Source organism: Pseudophryne corroboree, chromosome 1 (assembly GCF_028390025.1).
Source record: "Pseudophryne corroboree isolate aPseCor3 chromosome 1, aPseCor3.hap2, whole genome shotgun sequence".
Lineage (NCBI taxonomy): Eukaryota > Metazoa > Chordata > Amphibia > Anura > Myobatrachidae > Pseudophryne > Pseudophryne corroboree.
This window is the reverse complement of record NC_086444.1, coordinates 749,952,445-749,968,251: the sequence shown is the minus strand read 5'-3', so window position 1 is coordinate 749,968,251 and position 15,807 is coordinate 749,952,445. Positions and strand designations below refer to the sequence as shown.

The window sequence follows — 15,807 nt, the reverse complement described above, 5'->3', positions numbered from 1 at the left end:
AATCCAGTCGTGTTGCCGTTTCACTTCCAGAGAAGGTGATACGCTGTCCAGCAACTGCTCTCTTGATCTCGCTTTTATGAGGAGATCATCCAAGTATGTGATAATAGTGACACCTTGCTTCCTCAGGAGCACCATCATATCCGCCATTACCTTGGTGAAATTGGTAATGACAATCCCGTACCGCAATTCTGAGGTACGCCTGATGAGGTGGATAAATGGGGACACGAAGGTATGCATCCCTTATGTCCCGATTCATTTCAGGCTTGCAATGACCGCTCTTAGCGATTCCATCTTGAACCTGAACCTTTTCAGGTATATGTTCAGGGATTTTAATTCAATATGGGTCTAACTGAACCGTCTGGTTTCGGGATTATAACATGGTCGAATAATAACACCCTCTTGTTGAAGGAGGGGACCCTTGACCACCACCTGTTGAAGATACAATTTACGAATTGCAGTTAACACTGGCTCCCTCTCTTGGGGGGAAGCCTGCCGGGTCCTCGGTGAGGGGGCATCTTCTCACAGTCCAGCCTGTATCCCTGCGATACAATTTCTATTGCCCAGGGATCTAACAGGGAGTGAACCCACTTGTGGCTGAATTTACGAAGGCGTGTCCCCACCGGGCCTAGCTCCGCCTGTGGAGCCCCAGCGACATGCGGTGGATTTTTGTAGAGGCCGGGGAGGACTTCTGTTCCTGGGGACTAGCTGTGTTGTACAGCGTCTTTCCTCTGCCCCCGGCTCTGACAAGAAAGGACGCACCTCAGACTTTCTAGTTTCTTTATTCGAAAAGCTGCATTTAATAATGTCGTGCTTTCCTAGGCTGTGCAGGAATATAAGGCAAAATATCAGAATTACCAGCTATAGCTGTGGAGACCAGGCCCGAGAACCTTTCTCCACACAATCCTCAGCCTTCCATATGCCTCTTAAGTCGGCATCATCTGTCCAATGTATATTCTACAGGACACGTCAAGCAGAAATCAACATAGCTTTTGTCTCTAGGACCCAGTATACTCATGTCCCTTTGGGCATGCTTTATAATTATATATCTATCACTTAAGACAGCATCTTAAAATATTTATACGCATACTAGGGTCTCAATCTCTGCTGATAAGGTACCTGTCCACGCTGCCACAGTGCTATAAACCCATGCCGACACAATCGCCGGTCTGGGTAGTATACTAGAATGTGCACACTATCTGCAGGATCCCTGAGAATAGCTAGTGCAAACAGGACACCCAAGGGGAAGATTCTCAACACATCCTGGCCCTAGTGGGGAAAGGATACAGCCAGAGAATTCTCTTGTGGGAAGCTGCCGTCTCTTGTCTGGAGATTCCCGCTCTTTTTCCTCATGAGAGGAGGGAAATTTACCTCAGCATTCTTCCCCTTAACATGTGTACTCTCGTGTCAGGGACAGATGAGTCATCAGTGATATGCAAATCATCTTTTATTCCAATAATCATATATTGAATATCTTTTAGCCCTCTTGGCTGTAACTTTGCATTATCGTAGTCGACAGTGGAGTTAAACTCTGTGTCGATACTTTGTTATTTTGGATAGTGAGCATAGAGAGACTCTGAAGGTCTCTGTGACATAGGGACAGACCAGGGTAGATTTCCTTTCTGTTCCCTAACCTTTTGTGCAATAATTTTACCTCAGCACTTACACATATCCAAACAGGTGTCGGCGTTGTTGACGGAGACACCCTCCCACACACTTATCCGCTCTATCACCTCCTTAGAGGAGCCTTTTACCTCAGACATGTCGACACACGCGTACCGACACACCACACACACACAGGGGATGCTCTATTTGAAGACCGTTCCCCCACCAGGCCCTTTGTAGAGACAGAGAGAGAGTATGCCAGCACACACCACAGCGCTATATAATACAGGGATGTACACTATACTGAGTGATTTTTCCCCTATAGCAGCTTATATACACAGTTTTTCGCCTAAATTTATGTGCCCCCCCCCCTCTCTTTTTTACCCTTTGTGTACCAGGATACTGCAGGGGAGAGCCTGGGGAGCTTCCTTCCAGCTGAGCTGTGAAGAGAAAAATGGAGCCGGTGTGCTCAGGAAGAAGGCCCGGCCCCCTCAGCGGCGGGCTTCTGTCCTTTTATGTACTTTAATGGCGGGGGTTAATGCACATATACAGTTTATCAGACTGTATTATGTGCTTTTCGCCAAGTAAGGTAATCTAATTGCTGCCCAGAGCGCCCCCCCCCCCCCAGCGCCCTGCACCCATCAGTGACCGGAGTGTGTGGTGTGCTAAGGGAGCAATGGCGCACAGCTGCAGTGCTGTGCGTTACCTTAATGAAGACCGGAGTCTTCAGCCGCCGATTTTCAACTTCTCTTCGTTCTTCTGGCTCTGCAAGGGGGATGGCGGCGCGGCTCCGGGACCGGACGACCGAGGACTGGGTCTGTGTTCGATCCCTCTGGAGCTAATGGTGTCCAGTAGCCTTAGAAGCCCAAGCTAGCTGCAAGCAGGTAGGTTCGCTTCTCTCCCCTCAGTCCCACATAGCAGTGAGTCTGTTGCCAGCAGATTTCACTGAAAATAAAAAACCTAACAAATACTTTCTTTTTTAGGAAGCTCAGGAGAGCCCCTAGGGTGCATCCAGCTCTGGCCGGGCACAGATACTAACTGAGCTCTGGAGGAGGGGCATAGAGGGAGGAGCCAGTGCACACCAGATATAGTACCTAATCTTTCTTTTAAGAGTGCCCAGTCTCCTGCGGAGCCCGTCTATACCCCACGGTCCTTACGGAGTACCCAGCATCCACTAGGACGTCAGAGAAAGGGGTATTAGTGGGTGACAGGGCTATGAACATTTATTCTGTAATGTTTACTGGTCTGCGGTCATCTTGGCAAAATAGAATCAAGGTGAAGAAGTCAAGAGTCAGTGTGTGCTTCCACTACACAGCTTCTTTATCACACTGTACGTACAAATGTGTCCTCAGACACTTAGAAGCCATATGCCATGCAACTGAGCATCTCCAAGAGATGTAGCATACCATATTTTTCTTCATATTTTACATCTTATTTGCATCACAAACGCAGCGAAACAATCAAAGTATATTAGAGACATTGGGCTGCGACTTTAATTTATATAGGAATTAATTTAAAACACTTGCAAAGTAACAGATGAAGTACAATAGAACTTGTTATGAGAATAAACTGTAGCCGCTGCATAGCAGCACTTCTTACACAGATTCAGAATTATTTGCACACAAATATACAGATGTTACTCATCAAACTGATCAGTGTAATCTAGCAGAGTAGTTTTGTCACTTCCAGTTGTTTTATGTATACGAATAAGATGCACATTTTCAGTGAGAAAGATGCTTGCTGTGGCCAATTCGCCCCAGCCGACTTCTGGCTGACTGCTCAGGGTCCTGGCAGGTTCCACTTCCTATTCACACAAAAAGGAGAGAAAGAAGACTTTTTTTCTTGGGTGCATTCTTTACAGTTTGACAGAAAAGTCAGAATTTGCAAAAGATTAAAACATACAATTTATTTAGTATTGATTAAAAATTAGGTGTATCAAAGGACAAACAACATTCTAATTAGAAAGTTTTAGTCTATGGTCCATTGGTCATTCATTAAATGCATAAACAAACCTCTTGGGTTGTATTGTATTTGACCAGAACTATATGGACCTTCAGAGAGATGGATGTAATCAATGCCACAAATGGGCAATTATGGTGAACCATACCTCCCAACATGACCCTCTCCAGGAGGGACAGAATGCTCTGCTCCTGGACTTCCCACTTCATTTATGATTCCCATCACCCGTGCTGAAACACCTTTCTTATCCATTACCTGTTCTAAACAGGTGCCGGCAATCATATATTAAGAGAAAAGTCCAGAAGCAGAGCATTGTGTCCCTCCTGGAAAGGGTCATGTTGGGAAGTATGGTGAACTCGCAGGACTGTCAAGTATACCAACTCTCCAAGAAAAACTATCCCACTAGGTCAGTGGTTCTCAAACTCGGTCCTCAGGACCCCACACAGTGCATGTTTTGCAGGTCACCCAGCAAGTGCACAGGTGTATTAATTACTCACTAATACATTTTAAAAGGTCCACAGGTAGAGCTAATTATTTCACTTGTGATTCTGTGAGGAGACCTGCAAAACATGCACTGTGTGGGGTCCTGAGGACCGAGTTTGAGAACCTGTGCACTAGGTTTTAGGTCTGCAAACTTGGTCCTCATTACCCCTACACAGTGCATTATTATTATTATTATTATTATTATTATTATTATTATTATTATTACTACCAGTTATTTATATAGCGCACACATATTCTGCAGCGCTGTACAGAGAATATTTGCTCATTCACATCAGTCCCTGCCCAATGGAGCTTACACTCTATATTCCCTATCACATGTACACACAGTACATGTACACTGCATGTTTTGCAGGTAACCCAGCAGGTGCACAGGTGTATTAATTACTCACAGACACATTTTAAAAGGTCCGCATGTGGAGTTAATTATTTCACTTGTGATTCTGTGAGGAGACCTGCAAAACATGCACTGTGTGGGGTAATAAGGACGAGTTTGCAGACCTATGCACTAAGTGATCTTGGTATAGATAGAGTTATTATTGCTGTAAATATAGTATGTTGAGTGTGCCTGATAAAGATTGAAGTAAGAAAAGTGGTGATTCTGCTGTCAGTGTTAGGCACAGAGTATAAGGTTCAAATATTTTCTACTACACTTGGTATTCCCAGGTGGTCTCCCATCAAATTACTAACCAGGCCCAGCACTGCTTAGTTTCCAAGATGGAGTCAGGCATCTACAGTGTGGTATGAGAGTAGATAGTTGTAGTGGTGATCATTCCTGGATCATTGATGTCAGTTCACTTAATACGTGGTGTTATAGAAGAGATAGCTTAGAACATAGGTCTGCATGCTCGGTCCTCATTACCCCACACAGTGCATGTTTCTCTTACGTCCTAGAGGATGCTGGGGTCCATTTTAGTACCATGGGATATAGACGGTTCCACAGGAGCCTTCGGCACTTTAAGACTTTTTACCAGTGTGAACTGGCTCCTCCCTCTATGCCCCTCCCCCAGACCTCAGTTTAGAAAATGTGCCCGGGAGACTGGATGCACACCAGTGGAGCTCTACAGAGTTCTGCTGGAAAAGACTTTGTTAGGTTTTTTATTTTACAGGGAAGCTGCTGGCAACAGCTTCCCTGCTTCGTGAGACTTAGGGGAAGAAGTAGGAACCAACTTCTCAGTTAGTTTAATGGCTCTGCTTCCGCTGACAGGACACCATTAGCTCCTGAAGGGTACTGAACACAGCCCTTGCCTGGCTGCTGCTCACTCCCACAGCACTGCCGCCACCCCCTAACAGAACCAGAAGTCAGAAGGCTGGTGAGTATTAACCGGAGACCATGGCGGCATAAAGGTACCAGCACAGGACGCTACGCAGCAACATGTCTCTCAGCACAGGGTGCAGGGCGCGCTCTGAGGGACATGATAAATCCTTACTCTCACTGGCATTAAGTACACACAAGGGAGCCGCTGGTGTACATACCCCTGCCAGTATACCTATAAAGTTACCGTGGCAAAAGCGTGACATTACAGGGGGCGGGGCTTCGCCTCAGAGTTGCTTGTTACACTCAATTGGCGACATTTTCTCCACACAGAGACGCCGGAGCGCTGATCCTGCATGCTGCTTCTTCCTCACACATCGCTGATACAAGTACCAGGGTGATCTAGTGGGGAGGGGAGCACATAATTTATTGATGTCTGCGGGCTTCACATTGGACATAAAGTGCTGTGTTGGTATATATATGTATATTCATTGTATGCAATACATATAGGGTGCGTGGTGTGGACTGGCAATTCCCTCTGGGTCCCTCTGACAGACATTAGTGTAGTTCTGTCGCCATTAGTTCCTGTGTGTGTGAGTGGTGTGACTGTACACGCGTGTACCATGTCCTCTTCCCCGGAGGAACCCATTTTAGAGGCACAAGAGTGTTCTGAGCCTGTGTGGGTGAGAAAGCTGCAGAGTAATATGGCTAAACTAGCGAAGAAATTCTCTGAGTCTGAGGAACAGACAAAGCATTGGAGACAGTCTGTGGAAGATGCTCTATTTGCTGATTGTTCCACATCACCCACTCGGGACCCCTCCAGTTCCCAGAAAATGTCCATGGCCCAAATTATACAAAGGGACACCGACACAGAATCCGACACTGACGTCGACACTGGGGATTTGAGGGGGGTAGGTGTTAAACTGGCTAAGAGCATTCAATGTATGATAGTCGCTTTAAAAGAGGTGTTGGAACAACACCTCCACCTGAAGAAAAAAATTATTTTAAATTAAATAAAAAACAGGTGGTGACTTTTCCTCCATCTAAGGACTTAAATACATTTTTTGAGGAATCCTGGGCTAACCCGGAAAAGAAATTTGCTATCCCTAAAAGGTTGCGGGTAGCGTACCCTTTCCCTGAAGATGATAGGCGTAAGTGGGAGTCACCCCCAATGATTGACACCTCAGTCTCTAGGTTGTCAAAGAAAATAATTTTACCTGCCTCGGGGTCAGCTTCATTAAAAGAACCTGCTGACTGCAAATTAGAGATGACTTTAAAGTCCATCTATGTTGCTACGGGTACGTTGCTTAGGCCCACAATTGCGTCTGCGTGGGTAGGTAACGCAGTGGAAAAATGGGCAGATAACTTGATTGTTAATATTGACACGTCAATAAAGATGACATGCTGCAAATTCTAGGTCATAGCAAAGATTCTGCAGGTTACTTGGTTGAGGCTATGAAGGATGTAGGCTCACTGGGCTCCTGGGCCTCTGCTATGGCGATTTTGGCCCGCAGGGCGCTTTGGATACGCCAATGGAATGCTGACGCAGAATCCAAAAGAAATATCGAGGCCCTCCCTTACAATGGTTTGGCTCTCTTTGGAGAGACACTAGATGCCATGATATCAAGCAAATCAGCTTTTCTGCCGTCGGCAGCTCCACTGGATAAAAAAGTATATCATTCTATGCAGTCCTTTTGGCCCAATAAGTACAAAAAGGCTAAATGTACCCCTTTTTTCACAGGACAAGGGAGAGGAAAGGGTAGAAAACCCACAACACCCTCAGGCTCCCAGGAAGAGAAGTCAGCAACTACTTCTGCTAAAACCTCAGCATGACGCTGGGGCTCCTCTGTGGGAGTGCGATCGGGTGGGGGCACGTCTATTATTTTTCAGCCAGGTCTGGCTTCACTCAGACCTGGATTCTTGGATATTACAGATAATATCCCAAGGTTACAGGTTAGAATTTCAAGACCTTCCCCCATGCCGATTTTTCAAATCAGCCTTACCAGTTCTGCTCAAGACAGCACAAATGTCCTGAACGGAATACACAAATTATGTCAAGACAAAGTAATTGCCTTAGTTCCTGCCAAACAAAGGAACCAGGGTTTTTATTCAAGCCTGTTTGTGGTGTCGAAGCCGGATGGCTCGGTCAGACCGATTTTAAACCTAAAATCCCTGAATCTTTATTTGAAAAGGTTCAAATTCAATATGGAGTCCCTGAGAGCGGTGATCTCCAGCTTGGAAGAAAAGGAATTTCTGGTGTCCGTGGACATCAAGGACGCTTACTTGCCACATCAAGCATACCTGAGGTTTGCGGTTTAGGATTGCCACTACCAATTCCAGACATTGCCGTTCGGGCTCTCCACGGCTCCGAGAATATTCACCAAGGTGATGGCGGAGATGATGGTTCTCCTTTGCAAACAAGGAGTCAACATAATTCCATACTTGGACGATCTCCTCATAAAAGCGAGATCCAGGGACAAGCTACTCCAGAACAAAGCATTATCCTTGAAGGTACTTCAACAACACGGTTGGATAATCAACTTTCCAAAATCCCAGTTGGAACCGATGATGAGATTATCATTTTTGGGAATGATACTGGACACCGAGGTACAGAGAGCATTTCTACCGGTGGAAAAGGCTCAGGAGATCCAGAGCATGGTCAAACAACTTTTGAGACCAAGAACAGTATCAATTCATCAGTGCTGGGGAAAATGGTAGCGGCTTACGAGGCACTACAATATGGCCGATTCCATGCCAGGGTCTTCCAGTGGGACCTACTGGACAAGTGGTCAGGGTCGCATCTACACATGCATCGGAGGATAATCTTGTCAGCGAAAGCCAGAATTTTGCTCCTGTGGTGGCTGCAAATTTCTCACCTCCTGGAGGGACGCAGGTTCGGGATTCAGGCCTGGATCCTGGTGACCACGGATGCAAGTCTCCGAGGATGGGGAGCAGTCACGCAAGGCGAAAGCTTCCAAGGAAGATGGTCAAGTCAAGAAACTCGCCTTCACATAAACATTCTGGAGTTGAGAGCTGTGTACAACAGTCTTCATCAAGCGGCACACCTTCTTCAAGGTCGTCCCATACAGATCCAGTCAGACAATGTAATGGCAGTAGCTTACATAACCGTCAAGTTGGAACAAAAAGCAGAGCGGCAATGGCAGAGGTGACAAAGATACTCCTCTGGGCAGAAAGAAATGCAAAAGCTCTGTCGGCACTTTTCATTCCGGGAGTGGACAACTGGGAAGCAGACTTACTCAGCAGACACGATCTCCATCCAGGAGAATGGGGCCTCCACCCAGAAGTCTTTGCAGAGGTGACAAGTCGTTGGGGCGTTTCTCAAGTGGATATGATGGCATCACGCCTCAACAAGAGGCTTCAGAAATATTGTTCCAGGTCGAGAGACCCACAAGCAATAGCAGTGGATGCACTGGAGACCCAGTGGGTGTTTCAGTCGGTGTATCTGTTCCCTCCACTTCCACTTATTCCAAAGGTTCTCAAGATCATCAGAAGAACAAGAGTTTGAGCAATCCTCATTGCTCCAGACTGGCCAAGAAGGGTCTGGTATCCAGATCTTCAAGAGTTATTACTGGAAGATCCTCGGCCGCTTCAGCAGGGGCCGTTAGTTTATCAGGACTTACCGCGGATTGACGGCATGGCTTTGGATTTGACGGCATGGCTGTTGAGCGCCAGATCCTAGCCCGTAAGGGTATTCCCAATGAAGTCATTCCCACACTTATTCTGGCCAGGAAAGGGGTAACGTTCAAACATTACCATCGTATTTGGAGAAAATATGTATCTTGGTGTGAATCCAAGAAGTCTCCTGCAGTGGAGTTCCAACTAGGACGACTTCTCCTATTTCTACAGGCGGTTGTGGATGCTGGATTGAGATTAGGGTCTATCAAGGCTCAGATTTTGGCCTTGTCAGTTTTCTTTCAGAAACAGTTGGCTTCCCTTCCTGAGGTCCAGACGTTCGTGAAGGGGGTTCTGCGCATCCAACCTCCCTTTGTGCCTCCTGCGGCGCCATGGGATCTTAATGTGGTGTTGCAGTTCCTAAAATCGGACTGGTTTGAGCCTCTGCAAGAGGTGGAGTTAAAGTTTCTCACTTGGAAAGTGAGAGTCCTTATTTGATATTTCATGAAGATAGGGCTGAACTGAGAACATGTCGGCACTTTCTTCCGAAGGTTGTGTCTTCTTTTCATATCAACCAACCAGTGGTGGTGCCAGTGGCTTCTGACACCTCAGCCGTTTCAAAATCCTTGGCTGTCGTTAGAGCGTTGAGGATTTATGTACAGAATGAAGGCAAACACATAACATCAAGCGCTGAGAAATAAAAAAGAAAATGCTAAAGAATCAAACCTTCCCTTTGAATATGAGGAGAGATGTTTCTATGGAAGGCGTTTCCCTTTAGTTCTAAATTGGAGACTACACTCTTCCATTCACATTAGGCATGATAACATGTAAGAAAAAATACAATACAATGGTGTAGTATGTCTTCACAAGATAACACTTCACCCCAGTGATATTGTCTAGGGGGAAGATGAGTGTTGAACCTCCACCGGATCTTCAGGTGATTAGAACTTTCAACTTTAATGGACAAAACGTACCCCAACTCACAATGGAAACTGGGTATAAAGGCATATAAAGGTATCTTTAGATCGCTATAAAGCCACAGAAAGCAATCTGATGGGCGTACCCCAACTCACAGTGGCTATAGGTAGATGAAGCATATCGTTGAGGATTTATGTTGCAAGAACGGCTAGGATAAGGAAAATAGAATCTTTGTTTATCCTCTATGACCCCAACAAGATTGGGGGTCCTGCTTCTAAGCAGACTATTGCGCGCTGGATCAGGGGTACCATTCAGCATGCTCATTCCACGACAGGATTGCCATTACCGACTTCGGTAAAAACCCACTCTACTAGGAAAGTTGGTTCGTCCTGGGCGGCTGCCCGGGGTGTCTCGGCTTTGCAAATCTGCCGAGCTGCTACTTGGTCAGGTGCAAACACGTTTGCTAAGTTTTATAAGTTTGACACCTTGGCTGCTGACGACCTAAGATTTGGTCAGTCAGTTCTGCAGGAACATTAGCACTTTCCCGCCCATACTGGGAGCTTTGGTACATGCCCATGGTACTAAAATGGACCCCAGCATCCTCTAGGACGTAAGAGAAAATAGGATTTTAATTACCTGCCGGTAAATCCTTTTCTCGTAGTCCGTAGAGGATGCTGGGCGTCTGCCCAGTGCTCATTTTTCCTGCTGATTATGTTTATCTTTTTGCACACGTGTTTAGATGTTGACAGCTGTTGCTGTTGCGTTATACATGCTGGTTGGCATGACTTATGTAAAAGGCCATGGCCCTCATTCCGAGTTGATCGGTCGCAAGGCGAATTTAGCAGAGTTACACACGCTAAGCCTACGCCTACTGGGAGTGTATCTTAGCTTCTTAAAATTGCGACCGATGTATTCGCAATATTGCGATTACAAACTACTTAGCAGTTTCTGAGTAACTTCAACCTTACTCTGCCTGTGCGATCAGTTCAGTGCTTGTCGTTCCTGGTTTGACGTCACAAACACACCCAGCGTTCGCTCAGACACTCCCCCGTTTCCCCAGCCACTCCTGCGGTTTTTCCGGAAACGGTAGCGTTTTCATCCACACGTCCATAAAACGCCGTGTTTCCGCCCAGTAACACCCATTTCCTGTCAATCACATTACGATCGCCGGAGCGATGAAAAAGCCGTGAGTAAAAATACTATCTTCATTGTTAAATTACTTGGCGCAGTCGCAGTGCGAATATTGCGCATGCGTACTAAGCGGATTTTCATTGCGATGCGATGAAAAATACCGACCGATCAACTCGGAATGAGGGCCCATGTTAGCCGACATGTTGTTTATGGATGGTGTGAGCTGGTGTGAATCTCGCCACAAGTTAATAGTAATTCCTCTCTCGAAAATGTCCGTCTCCTCGGGCACAGTTCCTATACTGAGGTCTGGAGGAGGGGCATAGAGGGAGGAGCCAGTTCACACAGTTAAAAAGTCTTAAAGTGCCGAAGGCTCCTGCGGAACCGTCTATACCCCATGGTACGAAAATGGACCCCAGCATCCTCTACGGACTACGAGAAAAGGATTTACCGGCAGGTAATTACAATCCTATTTTTGCAGGTAACCCAGCAGGTGCACAGGTGTATTAATTACTCACAGACACATTTTAAAAGGTCCGCAGGTGGAGTTGATTATTTCACTTGCGATTCTGTGAGGAGACCTGCAAAACATCCACCGTGTGGGGTCCTGAGGACCGAGTTTGCAGACCTATGGCTTAGAACAGGCATGTCCAAACTGCGGCCCTCCAGCTGTTGAGAAACTACACATCCCAGCATGCCCTGACACAGCTATTGCATTCTCTGACAGCAAAACTGTGTCAGGGCATGCTGGGATGTGTAGTTTCACAACAGCTGGAGGGCCGCAATTTGGACATGCCTGGCTTAGAATAACAAAAGAGTGGATCTTCTGCCAGTGTTCGTCAGAGGTATATTCTTGTGTAACTCTGTATCCAAGATACTAGTGCCGCTCCTCTGGATCGCTGGTGTGAGTCCACATAGAAAGAGTAATAGGCGAGGGTATAGGAGCAAAATATCTATACAATGAATTTAATTTTTTTTTCAAAAGTTTGTCATTTAGTATGATATACTGTATATACTCAAATTACAGCTTCGGGTAAATTGGCTGTTGTTAGCTTAGTATAAGATCACCAGGGGAGAGATGTATTCTTGATAAGAAAACCCTTAAAATCTCCCCCTAAAAAGATAGTTTTATATAAGGTATGTCAATGGTTAATGCATCAATATATAAATTCAATGGGTAAAATAGAGGGATCTATTGTCTACAAGAGTTGAGCATCTAGTGCCAGATAATAAGGTATGTACCTCCACACCGATTACTAGGCATATATTGGTAGTCCCCGAATTAGGTAATGTGTGAGCTAATACTTTCAATGCCCTAATGTGACAATCTATCATATAGAAAGGTGTGTGTTTAACACACTGGTTTTAAGTGCCACTGAATCGTGGTTGAGTCTTTCATTACCGGGAGCAGGGACCTGAGTTGCCGATGAGGTATGCCCAGTGTTCGGTACAGGTGGAGGAGAGTTACCCGTGAGTTCCCAGAGGCAGTGGTGCGGCAGCGGCAGAAGATGCGTTTTGCCCGCGACTCTGGCTTGTTCACTTCCGGATGGATCTTTTGCAAATTATGACTGCTCAATACCTCCTTCTTAATTGCTCCGGTGCCCTTCAACACAACAGCAGATATATGCAAACAGACGGCGACACTCCATAGGGGACTCACAATAATAATAAAATAAAGAGACTACGCTCCTGTGCAGTTAACGTTTCAGCTGTAATCACAACTTTCGTCAGAACCAACAAACAGTAAACATGAACATACATTTATACTCTCACCTCTCCATGTGCACAATCTCAGTCAGGTGAGGCGGGGGAGCGGGGCTGGATGACGTCACCCCCTACGCTGTGGAATGTCCGCTCTACCTCCCGCTGTGACGCCCATATCCTCTCCCTGCATGCTTCCGCATCAGGTATGGCAAGACGGCGGGGACAGATGACATCACCCCCTCACGTTCTGGGCTGTACGCTCCACCTCCCGCTACATCGTTGGTTGCCTGGCAACATATAATAAACAAATATATACATGATCGCACACACTTCCAATCATAAATAAGTGGGTGCATGGTAATAAATAATGCATATCAAAATATGTAGAGAATCCACATAGACTAGCACACCTAAAATAGCAGCAAAATTTAGATTGATTTAATCCATTTGTTTCTTTTGAAAAAAGAGCATTGTGCAAACATGAGCATAAGCAGTAATAAAGATATAGATGATACTTAGCAGCAGGGGTGTATCTAGGGGTCCAAGCACCCCTGGCAAAGTAAGGGACTGGCGCCCCCCCTCCCCCGGAGGCAGGAGGATCAGAGTGTCAGCGCCAATGCAACATCATGGCACTGCACGATAGTGTGCGGCAGGAATAGAGGACACTCCTGGAACTGTGCCCGTAACTGCTTCACCCCTCCCCCCCACACAGGGCAGCGGCTGGAGGAGGGAGGGTGCCGGGGCTGCTGGGGCGTTTGTACCTGCCAGTATGCTGACCAGATCCATATTATAATCACTTACCTTTTCCTACTTCTCCCACTTGATTCCCTGGGGACCTTTCTTCTAAGATGTTGCTGCTGCTGCTGCTGTTGGTTTTTAGACACTCCTGTGTCACTATTACAATAGCCCAGTAGTCATTTTACCACTGGTCATGTAAGGGATGAGATAGGTGAGGGGGAGGGGTCAATGGATGCTGTTGTAAAGTCTGCTCTGTTCTACCTCTGTCAGGAAGGAGGGGAGGAGCTTGTTGGACATGTGATCTTCTGCTGCTGTGGCACGGAGAAAGCCTCTACAGCCCATCAAAGAAGGAGGGGTCCCCTGAGGTACAGAGCTGCTGTGTACCCTACAGCAAGAGCTGCTCCACTCTTTATCATACAATATACTGGATCAGATGTAGCATTGGACAGCCTGTGCTGTATAATCACAAAATACATGCTGCAAGGATGGAGTTTTACCCCTGTGTGCCCTGCCCCCCCCCCCTTCATATCCACAAGTGCACCCACGGGTGGGGGGGCAGAGCACACATAGTTAAAACTCAATCCTTGCACTGCAGCATGTGTTTTGTGATTATACAGCACAGGCTGTCCGATGCTGCATCTGATCCAGTATATTGTATGATAACGAGTGCCCCCGGCCCCCGGACATCCCGCCCGCAGGTGCCCCCCCCCCCCCTTACCCTCCACCCCTCGCCCTCCACCCCTCGCTGGACTTCTCTCACTGTCCTGTTGGCATACACTGACAGTGCTCTCTGCTGCCCCTTTCTCTCAATCAGCGGTAGCGCTGATGTTTCTGAGAGAGCAGCTGAGCTGAGCAGAGAGAAGCACTGATAACATTCAAAACTGGCACCGCCGGGCGGCGCCCCCCTTGCTGGGCAGCGCCCCTAGTGAGTGCCATCCTCGCCAAACAATAGATACGCCCCTGCTTAGCAGGTCAATGCATCATGACAAATAGCAGCTCCTACAGCTGTTTCGGTGGAAAAGCACCTTTGTCAGGGAAAAGCCATCAGTGTGTCTAGCCCTCACCAAACATCACACATATATATACAAACAATTAGCACAACATATTTCAAACACCTGTTCAATCTGTTGATTTGGCACCCAAGTGCTCACCTATTCAGCGCAAATAATAGGCTCACCTCACACCTCCCCCGCCGCATCACGCCATGGTCACTCAGGGTCAGGCGCGCAGAGATTTCAGGCCGCCGATTCCGGAAACCAAAACTAACTCCACGGATGAGTGCATCAGGGGACGACACAGCGGGACGCGCCACCCGGAAGTGATGCAGCACCCGCTCTGATGTCAACCGCATCATCATCCAGGTGTCTCCGCCTCCATGGGCGATACCGTGCAACTCGTAGCAACACATCCATCATGGTTAACCAATGACGCTAATGCAAAGGCAGGGGGGCGTGCTAATGGTCCACATGTAAACAATAAACACAGCAAAAATATAACTACATAAATGCATACAATATTCAGATATTCTAGAGCACAAGGAACATGCAATAAAACTACAGATTGTTGAGGCCAAAGATCATATCTTACTAAGAACAGGGTGATCGTGAACCTATATGGATATACTGGAGGGGTGTGCATAACCGATGTAATGTATATGAAATTAACTCTATGCTAGTAAATATTGACTGATGGGTCCATCAGATAAACCAGCTTGACCTATATCATCCATATTCAATGGATTATAGGAAAGGGGTAAATGTGAGTTCCTCATTCAACTCATTGGGTGCCATTGCCCCCAAATTACAGATCCATTTACACTCTTTTTGCAGTAGGCTTCCGTTCCTATCTCCTCCTCTACGGGAGGGGGGTACTTGTTCAATTGGCATCACTTTAAAGTCCTTGATCATGTGCTTTGCTGCCGCAAAGTGACGTGCTACTGGCGGTGTGCTGGTATCAACTTTAACAAGAGCTTTTTTGATTGAGCTGCGCTGCATTGCCACTCATTCTTTTAACATCCTCTGGGTTTTTCCCATGTAGATCTTTTTACACGGGCATCAGATAATGTATACGACGTATTTCGTGTCACAGGACATCTGTTGTCTAATCTGGTAGCTCTTGTTTGTATTAGGGTTCAAAAAAATTAGTCCCAATGTGTAAAAAACTGCAATTTGCACAGTCTGTGCATTTATACACTCCATTTTGTAGCTATAACCTTACAGTGTTTGTCATAACTCTTGGACTGATATCAGGGTATACCAGTTGATCTCTCAAATTATTACTCCTTTTATAGCAAAAGAGTGGTTCCTTCTTGCAAACTTGATCAAGGACCAGAAGACTTTGAACAATGTGCCAATGTGACAGAATGGAGC

The 15,807-nt window shown here is 46.4% G+C and overlaps 1 long non-coding RNA gene across 2 annotated transcripts; it reads right to left on the bottom strand.

Annotated features, from left to right (window-relative positions):
- Positions 1-2,974: 2,974 nt before the first annotated feature.
- On the bottom strand, positions 2,975-13,686 carry LOC134943047 (uncharacterized). Of its 2 annotated transcripts, XR_010181424.1 has the most exons (4): positions 13,502-13,686; positions 12,770-12,987; positions 12,399-12,599; positions 2,975-3,406 (listed from the first exon to the last, which is right to left on the bottom strand). It is a non-coding gene; the product is annotated as an uncharacterized LOC134943047 (long non-coding RNA). The 2 variants fall into 2 exon arrangements; XR_010181425.1 differs by lacking the exon at positions 12,399-12,599.
- Positions 13,687-15,807: the final 2,121 nt, after the last annotated feature.